The sequence below is a fragment of the Canis lupus genome, chromosome 4 (genome assembly GCF_003254725.2).
Source record: "Canis lupus dingo isolate Sandy chromosome 4, ASM325472v2, whole genome shotgun sequence".
NCBI lineage: Eukaryota > Metazoa > Chordata > Mammalia > Carnivora > Canidae > Canis > Canis lupus.
The window spans coordinates 82,967,189-82,985,498 of record NC_064246.1 but is presented as its reverse complement, the minus strand read 5'-3'; the positions used below and the strand labels follow the sequence as shown (position 1 = coordinate 82,985,498).

General features: G+C 36.4%; 1 protein-coding gene across 2 annotated transcripts in view; it reads right to left on the bottom strand.

The window, feature by feature from the left end:
- The window catches only part of CDH12 (cadherin 12), a 963,430-nt gene that overhangs the window by 619,891 nt on the left and 325,229 nt on the right, over window positions 1-18,310 (bottom strand). For both annotated transcript variants that reach the window (XM_035714925.2, XM_025436284.3), the window contains exon 2: window positions 13,256-13,335. The gene's annotated coding sequence lies outside the window, so the exon portion shown is untranslated. The remainder of the gene's footprint in view (window positions 1-13,255; window positions 13,336-18,310) is intronic.

Sequence of the window (18,310 nt, the reverse complement as noted above, 5' to 3'; positions counted from 1 at the left end):
TAAAACACTTCCTACAAGAAATCTGAAACTTATCAATTGTCTTTACTTCCAAATTAAAAAAAAAGAATTATATTCACATTATGTATGCGAACATACCACCGTTTGTGGTAAAAGGCCTAAAATTAAGTCCTGCTACTGTGTGTTCCTTGGCATGAGGCTGGGGGAGGAACCAGGAGGGCCTTGAACGTCTTCATGGCAACTTCCCCCTCTCATTGTGGGCCCACGAATAAGGTCTACTCGCCAAACAACTGTCCTAATCACAGGAATCAGGCACAGTGCCTGATTACCCCCAGGGAGCAAATGTCAGTTCCCAGCAGCCCACGGGATTATTCACCAAAGTCACTCCTGCAGGCACAGGAGATCATCTAATCCTGTTATTACCAAGCCTGCCTCCCACAGCCCTTGCTTGTTTACTCTTCCCAAGTACGCCCCCCATGCGGCCCCCGTATGGCACAGTGTCCCCCCTCCATGCTATGGGTATGTGCGCCTAATAAACTGCTGCCCATGGCATCTGCCCAGTGTCAGGTATTGTGTGTTCAGCGATGGCTGTAACCCTGGGGCTGAACCCCCTCTACCAAGGTGAAAAGAAGGCAATCAAAATGCAGTACCATTGGATCTAGTTGTACTTGCATGACTATTCTTTCTCTGTGAGCATCAGCTTCTATAGGTTCAGACTATACATTCAAAACTTACAGATACTGTTTTACCTCTATCCAACGGCCTATTATCAACAACTAATGTTTTTCATTATTTTCATGACCGATGACATTTATATATATCATATGTATTTATATATATATAACATATATATTCCAGATGCCAAAAAACTTAAGATTAGGAGATGCCTTGCACCTATTGTACCACTCACAAGTCCTATTGAAAATATCATCACAATCTATGAGAAAACTATTTTGGCAGGGGCTCAGCCTATCCAAGAAACACGACATGTAATTGCAGGCATTCTAGCAATGAAGAGTCAAGAAAAAGTCAAATATGGAGAAAATGTTGAAGCTTGTGCAACCAGGGAATATATATCCAGGATGTCAACAGTGAAGATATAGGTTTTAATCTAGAGTCAGGAAAACCAGAAATGGAAAAGAAGCCTAGAAATATGGTATTTCAAGATGATGAAAAAGAGCAAGATAAAACAAAAGATCTAACCAATGATGTTAAACCCCCCCACTGCAGAAACTGGAGGTTGTTGCTTAATTAAATATGATGTGTCTACTACACCATTCCTACCAAGTACAAAAAAGATACGGTTTGACAATACAGATTCTACATTTAAAGAGCTAAAGTTTCCAACAGGAGTTAGACATTCTCAACGTATTCAAGAAAAGATTCTAAATTGCCAGGTATGTTAAAAGACCATTATCCATGTGTATGTTCACTGGAGGAGTTAGCAGAGTTGGGAGGTGAAACTGATGCTTTTTTATGCCATCCTAACGCAGCCCTATGTCTGATGTACTCAGGGACTGGAACAGCACAAGAGAAATAAAACAATGAACAGGAATGGGGCTTTAAAAAAAGGGCGGTGGGGAGCTGTGCAGCTGCAGGCGGAGCAGGCTGGTCTGGGTGGCACAGACAACGGTTTCCATTTAAGGAAATTATATACATATATATAACATATATATGACATTTATATGCACATCGTTCAAATAATAAAAAATTGCCAATATTCACTCACTTTTTACTCAACAAAAAATAGCACCTATGAAGGGTTCAGAGTAATATTTGAAAAAATATCTTTTAACGTAAAGGGTACTGGTTCGCTGAAGAACTGTTAACCAACTGCCTTCGAGTGTTGCTTTAACATCCGGCAGATGCTAGAGAGTGAAATTTGCTTTTCACATTTTGTCAAGCTAAGACTCCACATGATTTGTTTTCTGCCAATGAGACGCGTTCTGAGATCCTTGCATTTAGCTGTGAACCAAGTTAAGCAGGAAAAGAGAGGACGATGATGTGGAATCAGCCAGTTTAGTGGTATCCATCTGGCCGGAGGGTGTGTTGCTAAGCCAGCCCTTGGAGCTGCAACTCCCCATACATGGGTTGTGGGGAAGGCCATGTGCTCTTGCAGTCAGCTGTGGGTGGGGAGTTTTGGGATTTTGACTAAGAATTATCCCAGAGCTGTCGGTACCTTCTTCTCCCCACGTTCCTTCCTGTCCCAAGGGAGACAACCCTTTGGCTGCCCATCCCTTTGATGGTGTTCTGAGTCTCATTCCAGGACGTCTAGACAGCACCAGCTCCTCCCACCGTAGCTTACATACTTTCAAACAGGTACTTCTTCATAAAAATCAACTTTCTGCTTAACATAGAGATTCCTGTTATCTCTTAATGAGCCTCAGATTTATGCTAGTCTGTTGGAGTGAATCAGCATGATAATGTATCCCTTGATAACACAGTTCCGAAATAACGTGACTGACGTTTACTCCTTTCTCCCACCATCGCATTGCCATGCAGTGCTCCAGTGACTAATTTTATAAGATTGAATTTTGAACCCCTCTTAAAGTCTTATGGTGTATTTAACATGTTTTTCTTTTTAAACTAACCTAATTCTTCTAGGCCCTTAAGTCAGTGATAATCATTCCTCTAAATCCAAAATTACAAGCCAAACATCTAATGCAATGTAATTGTTGCTCACAATTTAGGCTCACCTCAATTAAATCAGATTTTTTTTTTCTTAACCTTCATTTTTCCCCAAATAAGTATCCATTGAGGTGATCTGAAAATTGAGTAAAATTCTTCTCAAGTAATTATGGATGGAAGGGGATAAAACTGTGGCTTTGAAGATGGAAAAGTATATGGATATCCTGAGGTGATGGGTGATGGGGAGACCGAGTAAGTGGAAGAAGGCCAGTCTAACAGGAACATACTAGATTGAGAATAGGCGATTGGAAGGCGTGGAGCCAGGGCTTGAGATGAGGCCAGGAGACCATGATACCTGCAGTTTATTATCCAATACAGAAAAACAAACAGCCTAGAATCCAATGCGATGGGATGGCCAAACTAATGAACCTGCCACAGATTCTGGAGACAAGAAAGACGCAGAGAACAGAGGGACAGTTGAGTGGTGAGCCGTGAGATGGGGAGGGAAGGCATGTGCAGGTGGACAGCAGGGGAGGGGAGTTTTGGGCCAAGTGTGAGCATGCGAAAGCCCTGTCAGGCTGTAGCTGAGAAACTGGAGGTTTTGTAGTGTGTATGTGTTAGCACAGAGTACCGGGTGAAGAGTGGCTCTAAATAAAGCAGCAAAACAAAAATGAGACCGCGAAGAGCTTTGTAAGACACATAAGGTCAGGATAAATTTGTCACTAGAGTTACCTATTGCTGCTCTGAAACACAAGGAGTACTCTGTGATAAGGCCTAAGAATTCGATTTTAGATATAATTACACCCCAGAGACATTTATGCCAAGTTTCAATATTCCTTAGCTTCCAGAAGACCCATTCTAGTTATGAAATGAAATGCAATGATAATTAAACTACCAGAAGGCTACCACACAGCATCATGCACTATGCAAGGAATTTCAGTCCCAAAAAGGAGACTCCCTTTTGCACAACTGAAGATGCAGTTATCCTATATTTCACCCTTTCTGTCTCCCTCATGGGATGCACAGGGCATATGCTTTCTATCTAGTTTCAAACATGTGCTTAGATGACAGACATCCCCTAGGGGCAAGAGGAAGAATGGGTTTCAAATAACATAGAAAGATGCAATAAATATCGTGCTTAAAGAAATGAATTTCTCCATCTGTCTCATCATATGCAGCAAAAACTTTAAAGGAGCTTACTGCTCTTGATATAAACATGCCTTGAAAAAAATGTTCATTGAAAGTCTTGGAACACTCACTGTGGTAATAGGCTATCCATGTGTGGGAAAGAATTATTAAGCTAGAAGAGGAGGATGTATTTTTGTAAATATTAATTCAATTAACAGGGGCATGAGACCCTATGCATTATGTACAAACAATGTATTTGATTTCCAAGGACCCTGTGTCTGTCCACAGTTGAAGTAGCAGCTTCCATCTGGCAGTGAAGTCTGGCTATGGAGAACATATGAAGATAGTCATCGAATGGGTACAGCCAAACACACGAGGGGAAAATGAGTCAAAACTCAGTGCTCTCAGGCACTCGAAAAGGCAACAAGGTGGCTACACTCAAAATCTGCAACCTCAGAAGACTCATGAGGTTGAAGCAGCATGGGTAACAGAGGAAGGACCTCAATGAACTGAGAAGAAGAGATGACATGTGTATTAGCCAAAAATATCAATAATATATAACAAATCTGTTCATGGAAGCAACTGGACTCAAAGGAACTGAGCAGATGCCAATCATTCCACAGGACAGGCTCATCACTGTTCCAAGGAGCCCTCTTGCTCCCAATTCTACAAGATCCCATGAGCTCCTTGCATCTTTAAGGGAAGCCCAGGGAAGGATGTGACAGACCGAATGAACAATACCCTAAAGATACTGATATGCATTTTCAGACACTACTTAAATTTTTGGACATCATGAAATTTTAAACCGAAGGAGAGGCTGCTCACAGGAAATGTCATATAGGTTCTGAAAACAGACATAATATTGTCATTACATATTTAAGTCTCACTGCAAATATAGTCTGTGACATTGCAATCCATGCAATTATGAAAAGAATTCTTAGGAAATATGCCTCCTTATCATTTGGGGGCACTGGCTAAAACTAATCTTAAATAATGTATATATATTATTATAATAACATGTAATGATGATAAATGATTATTGTGAAAAATATAGGTAGATGAAGTTTAAAAATACACTTTTGATAATGTAGATTAGATGCAGGTACAAGGGCCTTTCAGACTGAATTACTGTATATCCTATTGATGGAACTACCTTATGAGAAGCCTCAAAGTAAATTGATGATCTCTTCTTTGGATATCACAAGTTATAGTTCTTGGAAAATCAGAGCAAGGTAAGAACATAGGAAAGGTTATAATTTGTACCTGCCATAAATTTGATGGAACTGTTTGGTTAATTTATACTAAGGACACAGTATGATTTCTTCTAACCCCATAAAAATCTCAATATTCAGCGATGGTGCTTGGGTGGAAAGATAGGTGAAGTGTTTTTACTCATTTCCACTGTTGCCATGCTCTGGCTCTTACAAAGACTTTAGAGTACCCAGGCAACTAAGTTGAGATCCGACCATTTTTGGCAGTTCTAAAAGCCTGGCAGTGTTTCATTTTCTTTGGTCAGAAAACCTCCATCACCATTTCTTTTTTTTTTTTTTAATTTAATAAATTTATTTTTTATTGGTGTTCAATTTGTCAACATACAGAATTCCATCACCATTTCTTGATCATATACCTCCTGTCTTTATATGCAGCCCATTTGGCAACACGGACTTTCACTGACTCTTACCACCATTTTGAGTTTCTTTATGACTCTTTATCTTATTCCAAAACCACCCTCAGGATTTCTTCCCTTGATCCTAAACCCTTGGTACAGTTTCAGTGGTGTAGCCTTCTCACTTTCTTGTAAAAACACCCTTAGTGGGCACCCCTCTTATAGCACCTATTACAACCAACTATGCAGCTAAAATACGGGGGGGGGGGGCATGCAGATTATTTAGGTGTAAAGAGCAGTTTATCTTTGGGATTTCTATGCCATTTTAAAGCAAATAAAGACATACTTGTGGTTCATGGTTCAAAAGTCCTAAAACACATTTGTCATACGCATTTCAAATTACCAATGAAAGATTATAACAAAGTGACACAGGTCAAAATAAATCTACATTATGTTTCACCACTTTTCCCAGAGCATGTAAACTCAGAGTCAAAAACAAATTTTTCATGTCAGCAACATAAAACGAAATGCATTATCTATCATATGGTTAACAAAGTAGCATCTACTCTACTGGGCCCTAATGGGTCACCTGGACAGCTTAAGGTTCCAGGAGTTAGAGGTCGTAGATGTGGCACCAAATTGTAGAATTTATAAGCCTGATCTTTTCACTGGATTGTCTAGATTGGAATCCAGGATAGCCATTTATGAGTAGTATTAATGCGGGCAAATTATTTAACTTCTCCAAGCTTCATTTCCTCTATCTATAACATAGGATAATATAGACTTAAAACTCGTGTCATCTCAGAGGGTTGTTATAAGGGCGATGTGAGTTTAAGTTTGCATATAACATTTGCAGATGCTTAGAACAGTGTCTGACCTGTAATAAACCCGTTTAAGTGGGTTTCTTCTTTGTTTTTCTCTGGGATTTGAAGGGAGTGGAATACTCTCCTTCTTCTGTATTTCTTTGATGCCAGAAACCCATGGGTCCCCTTCCGTTTCAAGCCAGCTGACTTACATTGCAAAAGTTTAAAACATTCATACTAAGTTTCTCTGGGCTTTTTTCATAATTTTTAATATACCCTTGGTGGTTGTTTTCCTACACTTTGTTTCTCTTCTATTTCCAGAGTTAGATCTTGTGTTGTTCTGCTAATTACTTCACTGATCATTTAAAATGTCTTAAGATGAACATCTATGTCTGACATACATGCATTATATGTGTACGTGTGTACCTTCATGGCTTGCTCCAACTTCTCCTTCAAGTCTTTTCAAATATTATTTAATTGGGAGGACCTTCTCCAAATATACATTTAGAATTAGCAAAATATTATTTCTCCATTCCTCTACAACACAGAAACTACCTACCCCTCATCCTGACTTATTTTTCTGCATAGCATTATGAATTTTATAAAGAATTTTATCTACAACCTTAATATAAATTAAAAATTGTATAATTTCATTACTTGGGTTATTTTTCTCTTTGCTAGAATGAAAATACCAATGGTGGTTACTAATTTTTAATGGTATTTTTCATAAGTTTATCCACTACCTGGAGAAGAGTTCTGGGCACAAATTAATATTTGGACTATTTTCAAAACTACTTTTGAGTAAACTAATCCGTGAATCTGTATCATCTTCTATATCATCTATAGTCCTCCCAACCCCATATTCGGATGCTTTAAGTAGATTAAGAGGAAAATTATTAAGGAAAAATAAAATAAAGAGGAAAAGTAATTTAGTTTTTGTTCTACTTCACTCATTCTACAGAGGCATTTTAAACATAAAACAGCATTTTAAAATGCTACTGAGATCCCTTTAACAAATAATATCATTTCTCTCTAATCAATTTTCCCCATTTAATAATTACTGAAAGTAATTCAGGGGCAAATATTTGCTCTTTGGTAGCCTATTATTTTTTGTTTGATTTTTAGGAGATTGTTTGTTTGTTTGTTTTTAGGACCCACGATTTCGTGGTTAAATAGCAAGTAATAATATGAAGTAATATGAAGTCAAAAGTGATTTAGTCGATGTCTAATCCAACAACACATATTAAGTATCCACCATATCTTTAGCACCACCAAATAAAAAAAAATCAATACCAGTGATACTGGATATAAGGCAAAGAAGCCTCACTGAGTCCCCAAGTTCTGTACCCTCCTTCTCTTAAACTGTTAATGGAATATGCAGGGTGGTGTGGCCCCAAAATAGATCAAGCAACAACCAAATGCACCGGCACACAATACAACAAAGCTGTTTGACTCAAAAAAAATCATTGTACAAGCTTGTCTGGAAACACATGGTCCTGGATCACCCTTCCAGAGGAAGGGAACGTGTAGCTAAAAAGGTATTGGAAGGAAACTGGAGTAGCATCGTAGTGTCTGCCAAACGGCAAGAAAGGTTATTTGTCCCCATCACGGGGTGTAGAACAGGTTACATTCGGTGCAGAAGTAGCCCAAATTCAAATGTCTGCTATGTTACTCTGGTTGTTTTCAAAGAAGGGCAGTTAAGACTTTCTAAAATGTCAGATGAAATCATGTTCAAATCAAGACACAAAATATGTTTCAATGCCAAATATATATTTTTAATTATAGGCCACTCTGGATTACTCACACCATCGCTCCTCTTAACTGAAATAGATAATTAAGTATCGGCTACGATAAAAAAATAAATCCTTGCCAAGGGATATTTGATATTGAACTAGGGAATCAGAAACTGGAGTCTATTTGTGTCTCCTTAATAAGCTCATAATTATCCTCGAATAAGCAATTTTGTTATTCTCTGCTCTTTACTTGTGTTTTTATAAAATTGCCAAGTTCGGCTATATCATGAACTGATTTAAAACAATACTGAAAAAATTAGCAAATTGGTATTTTTCAAAAGCTTTAACATTGGATTAAAGTGTTTATCTTCAACAACAACAACAAACAATGAAACTTGTCACTGTGGACAACTCACTCATTTGCATCCAAAGACCCTTGATTAGAATAATTCTTCAAATATAAACAATTAGTAACAGGCCATTTGTTTACTAAATGTTATAGAAGACACCCAGCTGTCTATATCTCCTTCATTTGACTATTGTGAAGTTAGAATTTCCTCATGACATTTCACATCAAAAATGTTTAGCTAAATGATAAAGTCTTTTCAGATGAGCTATTTTAAGGTCACTTTCCAGATACCGTCCAAAACGAAACATGTTTTAATCTAAGAAGATGATTGGCCTTTCTTTACAATTTGACTCCATTTTTCATCCGCCCTAGAAATACATCTGATCACTTATTTTGAAATGCGGAAAGAAAGGAGGCTTTTTATCTTTTTATTTTATTTTTTAATTTTTAAATTATTTTCATTTATTTTTATCCCTTTTATATTTTTTCATATATATTTTATTGAAGTTCGATTTGCCAACATATAGTATAACACCCAAGGCCCATCCTGTCAAGTGCCCCCCTCAGTGCCTGTCACCCAGTCACCCCATCCCCCTGCCCACCTCCCTTTCCACTACCCCTTGTTCGTTTCCCAGTTAGGAGTCCCTCATGCTTTGTCACCCTCTCTGATTTCGCCCACTCATTTTCTCTCCGGAGAGGAGGCTTTTTAAAACCAGCTTTAAAATTATGTTCTGCTGACTTGCAAATGGCAGGTCAGTGTTAATTGAGAAAAGCCTGAAAAACTTTGACACCTTTTATCCCTGCACGAAGATTCCAGGCTCTGTACGTTCTAACCCTTGGCTTTCCAATACTGCCTTTACGAGGCTAAGAAGATGAATACTCATTGCTTTTAATCCTTACCATGATTTATGAGCCTCCTGGCATCCTTTCCCCAGAGCAGCTACAACTGTGTGGTTGTTCCCCCTGCTGCTTAAATTACACAGACATCTGCAAAGTAAATTATGGATTGTTGTCCCATAGACCAGAACCAAGCATTCTCTTCATCTCTCCTGCAGGAATTTTTTTTTTTTTTTTTTTTTTTTTTTAGAACAAAGACCATGTACAGTTTTACTTGCTTACGTCCTAAAGAAATTTTAAGCTAACCTGAATGATAGGACCACAACCTGGATTAGGACCTGTCACACATCAAAGCAGCATGACATATAAACAGGATTACTTTCAAGCTAGAAGACAAAACAAAACAGAAAAACCTTTCAGTGTATTTATATCTTTCTTTTTTAGTTAAGGAACTCCACCTTCAGGTTCACAGAAGGAAAGTGACCTTTAAAATTAACTAAAGATATGTGCCGTGCAATAAAGACACATGTTAAGCGACCTTTCAGTCTTGGAGGGTGCAAGATTTTAAGAGCATCTTGTGGCCTATGGTTCTTTGAACCAAATACTGACAAAGAAATTTAAAAAAAAAAAATTATGTACAGGAAAATTTGTGGAAGATCGAAGTACCTCTTTAGATTTTGTTTTTCTTCTACTGTGATCGCTTGTAGTAAACCTGTTTTAATAATCCTGGAAACTTGCAGCAATCATGAGTAATTGGAACAATTCTTTCTCCTGAATAAGAAGTCAAGCAGAGTCTAAGAAGAAATAGTCAACTTCCTCAGTATTTTCCTTTATTTTCTCTGCTTATTATTTTGTGCAGATGACGACTCATAATTCCTAATGACAAGTCCATTGTGAAATCCTTACAGGCATGTCTCAAATGACTAGCCTTTGACAGTTCCCCCAAATTAGAAATATCCCAGCACCTTTTTTTTTTTTTTTTTCAAATGTGCTAATTGCAGTGCAAACAATAACCCATCAGGGGAAAACCTCACTAACAAAATTTACAAAATGATTCCTAGTAATGCCTTACAAAGTACATTTCTTTTTTAAACAGATGGCTCTGCAATTCATTTTTTGAACCCTATTGTCAACTCAGCAGGATGTTGTGAGCACTAAAACCAGAAATGCTCAAATCCACTCCTGGCTGAGCAGATCTGTTGCTCCCTCTGTGTTTTCATCAGTTTCCTTTTCACTTCATCACTGCTGAGAGGCATGGTTCCTTGGTGTCAAGACCTGATATTCATACCAATGCCCTAAAGACTTTTTTTTTTTTTTTAAGACAGATCTCATATTTGTTTACCTCTGTGTCAGTCTCCGTATTCATTTCCAAAACTTTCCTTTTTCCCTTGGCATCATGAAATGAAGTATTAAAGGAATCTTGAAGGATCTGATTTAGTTTCTACACTAAACTAAATATATCTCTAAATAAACAAATGCCTTTTGAATATTGATTACATACAAGTAATTGTCTAAGAAAATATAGAGTCTAGACACAAGTAAGATGATATTGGTACTTCCTAAAGATCTGGCAAATATTTATATATATATATATATATATATATATATATATATATATATATAAAATATACATTTATATAATCCCTTAATGCATTGCCAGCAATTATTTTCTTAAATACACACATTTACACACACACACCCTGATCATGTTGTTTCTCCACACTCAAAAATAAGTAGCAACAACAAACATAGCTCCATATATCCTAACAAACCTCACAGCCCAGATAAGTTTTTAAACTTTCTTCAAGGTTCATTTGTTGTATCTACTCTTCTAGATTTATCTACCAACTGTGCTTACACTTGATATACACTGCATTTCCTAACTGTCCAAATGGCTTAAAAGTCACCACACATGAACTGTTCTACACCTTCATGCCTTATGTACCTCTATCCTCCTTTCCTGACGTACTTGTAGCCACTTAGCTTTAAAGTCCAGTTCAAATGCATCATTTCTGCATTTTCCCTCCTCTTTCAAGCATAACATACAAAGAAATCTCATCCAAACTTCTCTGCAACCACAACATTTTTCATATTGGAACACAAAATTATTAAGTAATCAAAGTATGGGCTGGCCATATGAAAAAAGAATCATTTCCTTTATCTTGTCTTTCATTTTCAGATGATTTGTAGTAAGTTAATCTAATTACTTGTTAAGTAATTATGAGTGTAAATGACAAGTAGGACAAACACTAAGCTTTATGAAATTCTGGAAGAGAAATTGATTGCTTATTCTTTGATTGTTCAAAAAGTGTATTTATGCAAGGAGATGGTAGGATTTTAAACAGGCCCCAGAGCATTACTCTATTCAAAATTGAATTAATGAAAGACAAATATTATAATACTAAGTTTGTTGGGCTGGAAACCTATATCTTCAATGTTCTTGGATACCTACCACTCTATCTATCCACTCTCTTGGATATCATTTCATTGCGATTACTTTCAGGTCTATTTTCTTACCTGAAGTTCACGAAAACCCTCACATTAAAAGGAAAGCAATTTCAAGTCATTCTCTACAAATGCCTTCTGCATTCATTTGAATTCTTGCCTCATTGAAAACAAGTGAAGATTCTAATTACTTTAAAGTTATCCTTTCTCAAGTTTCTATATTTAAACTATTCTTATATAAAATGATGATCGAATTCCTATATGTTCCTTTTAACTTTGGTTATAGCACAGAGAGAACCAAAGGACATTTGAGAAGAGTGTGCTTCTTTTTTAGTTGGATCTCTGGACATTTTAATGCTTCAAAGAAAAAGACGTAAACTCCTGCATTAATAATTAGTATGATGTGGTATTAATTTTTGATTACTCATACTTGTATCATAGATAATATTTAGGTCGCTGAAATCATGGTTTTGTAAAAAAGACAAAACGGGAATCGGTTTTGCTGGTTACTGGAATTAATTCTGAACTAGGAGGCTCTCTTATACTACCAATTTGAGCATGAGATCTGGAATGAAATCCCCACTCCAAAATTATCCGAGATCAGAGATTTCAAAAGTATCCAAATTTTCTATATAAATGTGAAAATTTTACAAGGTAAAAGTAAGATGTTTTCCATATGGAAATTCTGCATATTGATGAAAACAAATTGAAAAGTAAGATAGATGGCAAAAGGAATTAGTATTTGATATCAAATGGTTGATTCCATTTCAAATTATTACTTTTGAAAAATTGTATCTAAAATTCGTATGGATTTTACTCAAATCTGATACTTGAAATTGATTATGTTATAAAACTAGATTAAACTGTAATAATTTTTGAATAAATAGGTCTCATCAAAGAAAAGCTAAAAAACAAAAGGAACGGTTTAGTTTCTCATTTATTAAATGTGAATATGCAGAGAGAGTTGAATAAATATCACAGCAAGATCCATAAAGCCACACCAGTTTAATTACATTTGCCGTATCTCTTTAACCTTTTCTTTCTGAGCTATTATATCAATGGTTAATCTTAATTGATCACTGTTTGAGAACTGAGAATGGGAAGCTTATTTTGACTAGAGCCTAAGAACAGATGCTGCAATTACCAAGCAGGGAGTGTCAAGGCAGTGCTTTAATTACCATCTCGAGAAGGTTAACTCTAAGTGTCTAAATCTCAGAGTTCAGTTTCCTGCCATCAGCAAAGGAAAAGCAGCCTACAACTCACCTGCCCAAGAAACAACTGAGCTAGCCTGCCATATTAATATTAATAAAGACAAGAAAATTTGAGACAGTGTCTCTTTGTTTCCTGTGTTAGAGCTTCATCTAAAGTTTGCCTTTGAAATGAGACATGTCCAATTGAACAAAAGTAATATCCACTAATTATGAGGGAGTAGGCAATGTGTCATAAAAATATAAAAGGAGAAAATCAATTTCTGTTCTTAAGGAGGCACATAGCCACTAGGTCTTCTCAAATCTGCATGTAAATTGAAACGGTGTGAGAAAAATTCAGTGAAGAAGCTTAAATATATAGAACTCTTGCTTAAAAAAAATGCCTACTTAAGTTTGATGGTCATGTCAGGTTCATGTCAACTGTCTATAAGCATATAAATGTTTGAATATTTTGATTTCTCATAAAATATTTTTAAAAGTAAATGTTTTTAAAAGAATTTGAATTTTGAATTATTAAGACACAGCAACACATAAGTTAACAGTAGTTAAATGTCACCTACCTTTGAAAAGGCTGGCATCCTTTAAAACTCCAGCATTTTACTGAGTTCCAAATAGACTGTATTCCCAGAGTCAGACAGAGCTGGGAAAACAAAGATACATAAAGTTGTAATGTCAAAAAAATTTTAATAATATACATTTATTTTAGAATAGCTCACATATACTTTAAAAGTTGCACAGACTGGTCAGAGTTCTCATAAGCCCCATATCCATTTTTTCTATTGTTAGCATTTACATTACAATGATTTAATTATCGTAACTTGTGATACATTGCGATATACGGACTCAAATGAACCAACACTGATACGTTATTCTGACTCATGAGTTTTTCTCCCTTTTCTCCCTTTTTCTCCGTTTTTCTGTTCCACATATCATAGTGAATTTAGCCTTTACGTCCCCTCAGCCTATTCTGGAAGATGATGTTTTTTTAAGATTTTCCTCGTTTTTGATGATCTTGAGAGTTTTGAAGAGTAATGATCAGACATTCACAGAATGTCTCTTAACTAGAATCTGCCTGATATTCTCATGACTGGACCAGGGGGATGGATGGTCCTAATTATTCTCCTTAAGCTGGTTTTTGGAGGAGGACCATACAGGTAGTGTCGTTCTCATAACTTCACATTGAGGATGCACGACACCAGCCTGATTTCTGGTCTTCCTTCCATAGTGTGCCTTTGGAAGCAAGTCAACAAACACGGTCCACACTCAGGGGTAGGGAATGAAGTTCCACCTCCTGGAGTGGGAAATATTTTCAAGATTTATTTGGAATTCTTCTGCAAGAAAGATTTTTCTGTTCACCCAATTTGTTTGCTTGTTTGTGTATTCAATCAGTCATTAATTCATTCAGAAATCTGTCTACATCAGTATGAATTCATGGATATTTATTTTGTACACCGATTATTTTGGTTCCAGCTTTGGCCTTTTTGAACTCTTTCACTTGGTTTTGTGACCTTTTGACATTCCATACAAATATGTTTATTGAGCAGTTTCTTATATTCTGACACTTGGAGCAAATTCATGCTAATCTTATGTATTTCTTGCCTCAGCCCTAGACTCAGCAATATTTTCAGGGATCCTGGTTTCTTGGACTGGTGAATGGTTTAGAAACCATTGTCTAGGCACTAAGTGTGCCTGTTGCTATGGGGGCGCCATTGCTTCTAACCCTTTTCTGTGGGCTGACCTGGGAAATATATGTATTTCTGTTGGCATGTATACATATCTATCCATAAAAGTTTCTCTTATGGAAACCACTATTTTATACTGATATCTCTGACCCTAATCACATAATATATTTCAAATAAATAGTGTCTTAGGTCTTACTATAATATTGAAAATGCACCTTACATTTCTGCTAGAAATGTTCCTATCTCGGTAATATATAAGGAGTGACTCAAAGAAAGATGCCCATACAAATTAGAAAATACATCTCTGGTGTCTGATTCTTTTTTTTTTTTTTTTTTTCTGGTGTCTGATTCTGAGGAATCTTTAAGACAGTCCATGGATATGTATTATCACTTATTCTTACTGACGTTCATCATACTTTAAAAAACAGTCTTCATTGCCATGTGCACACAACCATAGCTGCCTGAATTTTTAGTCAAGTGTCATACACTAATACAAAAAAAAGGCGCATATAGAAACATATATTATTTAATAAAAACTAATATATTTTCTTCTAATAGTAGATACTATTACTATGCCTATGTTGCATATGTTTTTTCAAAGTATTTGTTTATTTAAATAATCTCTACACCAGACGTGGGGCTCAAACTCATAAGTCTGAGATCAAGAGTTGCATGCTCTTTCAACTAAGCTGGCCTGATGCTCCCAAAAAGCTCATTGTTTTTTATTTGTTGGTTGGTTTGTTTTTAAGTAGGCTCCACACTCAGCATGGAGCCCAACATGGAGCTCAAACTCAAGACACTGAGCTCAAGACCTGAGCTGAGATCAAGAGTCAGATGCTTAACCAACTGAGCCACCGAGGTGCCCCATATAATTAAATTTTTTAAGCATCTGAGTTAAATTAATTTTACCCGAGAATTTTTATGTTTAATGAATTTATAACATAGCTAAAATCAATATCTGCATATTAAATGTTGTAACTAAACTGTAATCATAAACATTGTAACTAAACTGTAATTGTAATACTTAAAAGCATTTATTACTTTTATCACAAAAATTGACTGGAAAATATAATAGGCTAGACTGGTAATCCATATGGGTTGTTTTCTGGAAGTAAAAATCAACTCTTGTAATGCTTCTGTTTTTATAGTGTTATGAACCATATGTTTATGTTCCCTGAAATTCACATGTTACAGTCATAATCCCCAATATGGTGGTATCTGGAGGTGAAGCTTTGGAAAGTAAAAGGATTAGTGCCCTTATAAGAGGAAACAGGAGAGAGCTTGCCTCCCTGCTCTCTGCCATGTGGAGAAAACGGCTATTTGCAAACCAGAAGGAGGGCTCTCAGAATCCAGGAACTGCCAGCATCTCGATCTGGGAGTTCCCAATCTGTAGAATTATGAGAGATAGAGGTTTTCTTTTTCAGCCCTCCAGTCTATGGTAATTTGTTATGACAGCCTGAGCAGACTGAAAGATCTGGTAACTAACAGCAGTTTTACCTCTCAGACAAAATCCTTAAGATTAAAAACCATTAAAGAAAGAAAGAAATTCTAAGCCATCCCAAACCTTTAAATTATATTAGAAATGTTGGTTAAAAAATTCCAAAATCTGTATCAATTCCCTGTGGATGTGACAAGAAATGGCCACAAACGTATTAGTTTAAAGCAACAGAAATTTATTCTTTCACAATTTTAGAGGTCAGAAAACTGAAATCAAGGGGAGAGTGGGACTCTTCTTCCACCAGAGGACCTCGAGCAGAATTCTTTCCTCGTCTCTTCTAATTTCTTGTGACTGCCAGCACGGTTTGTGCCTTGTGGCCACCCTCCCAATCCTCAAGGCTGGCATCTTCAAATCTTTCTTTCCTCATTCACATTGCTTCCCCTCAGTTGTGTGTTAAAACTCCCTGTGCTTATAGCTATAGTTAGTCTCCAACTGAGGACAGTTCAACTTAAGATTTTTTGACTTTGTGATGGTATGAAAGTGATACACATTTAGTGGAAACCTAATTTTGAATCCTGAATTTTGACCTTTCCTTGGAGTAGCGAGATGTGTAGGATCGTCTCATGATGCTGGGTGACAGCAGCAAGTGCAGGTCCTAGTGAACAATCCCATCATGAGGGTAAACAAGTGATACACTGGAAATCATTCTGCACCCACACCACCATTTCTGTTTTTCACTTTCAGGACACTATTCAGTAAGTTACATGAGATACTCAACAGTTTATTATCAAATAGACTTGGTGTTGGAGGATTTTGCCCAACTGTAGGCTAATGGAAGTGTTTTGAGTGTGTTTAAGGTAAGCCAGACTAATCTGTGATGTTCTGTAGGTTAGGAGTTGTAAATACATTTTTGACTTACGATATTTTCAACTTGTAATGGGTTCGTTAAAATGTTGCTCAGGAAGATCTGTATGTAATTGCATTTTGGGCTCACCTAAATCATCCAAGGATAACCTTCCCATCTCAAGATCTTTTTAATCACATTCACAAAGACCCTTTATTGCCTTAAAAGGTAAAATTCATAGGTTTCATGAATCAGGATATGGCTATATTTTGTGAGGCTATTTTTCAGCCTACCACAGACCACCTTCCTATCTCCTTCCATAGAGGAGAGAACATTACTAGAATAAAATACTTTTTTCATGAGTCGATTTCACATAACACAATGTGTGTAGCCCTGATAGTATTAGAAATATAATCAAACACAATGAGAGAGTGTTTTAAGATACGGTTTAAGACAATATAACACAGGCATAATTTTAACTTGCTTTGAGGGATGGATATTACTTATATTGTAACTTAAATAATTGATCATTTCTCTTCCTGGTAGACTAGGACCATTGCCAATCTACCATTATGCTATGCTTCGTTGAATACTACTACAGGACTGAAGTTTCTGAATTATAGCTCCATGATCTTTAGAAAAATCTTAATTAAGTAAACCTGTAGACAAATTTTAAAAGGAACACCTTGTAAATTCTAATACATACTGCATTTAGAAGTTATTATACTTGTTACAAAATAGCTCATGCCAGGTCAACTTTTAAGGAAACCTGACAGAAAAAAAGGAACTGGCAATCAAGTAAGAGAAGTAGGAGCTGAGGAGTTCGAAATTATCCAAGATAAATAAAAGCATGATGGCTTCAGTGAGGTTTCAATTCCCAGTTCTGTTAAGGGCACATGCACTGCTGCCATATGAACTAAAGGAACTAGGAACAAGACACTTGCATGCAATGGGTAAATGTAAGGAGGGTTGTCCCGTCTATGGGATGGGAATGAGAAACCCTTCTGCACATCAGTTCTGTGAAGCTGCACAAATACTAGCTCTCACCGAGGATCACAGAAAGAGGTCATCATGGAGAAATCATAGGGTTAGCATAGTCTGTGTGTGTATAGGAGGTCCAGATTCACACACATGTACAATATGGGGACTCCAACCCAAATTATTATGGCACTGGTGACAGCATCAGAGTCTCAGCTGAGCAAACACAAAAATGTCTTTAAAGTATTCTTTCATAATCGAAGGCACGGGACTCCCATCGCAGGGAAAAAATAGTAAATGAAAGCAAAACACATGAATGAACATCACCAGAAGCAATGGAATGGAAAATTTGTTTTTTAAGAACTGGAAATAATAGAACACTTTGGAAGAGATATATAATATATTTAAAGTTTTCAGAGTTAAAAGAAGAAAGCAAAATTGTTTCCTTTATCAGATCATACCCAAAAATAACTTTCAGTATAGGGAAATAAAAGCTTAAGATTATAAAAGAAAATATAGAACATATTTTTATGAAATAGGAATCAAAAAGCTTTCTTGAAACAAAGATGTTAAAAGCACAAAGCAAAATAATGACAAATTTTACTTAAGATTAATGTATTCAAAATTAAATTTCACAAACAAAAGGAAGCTATGTGATTCCAGGGAGATATTT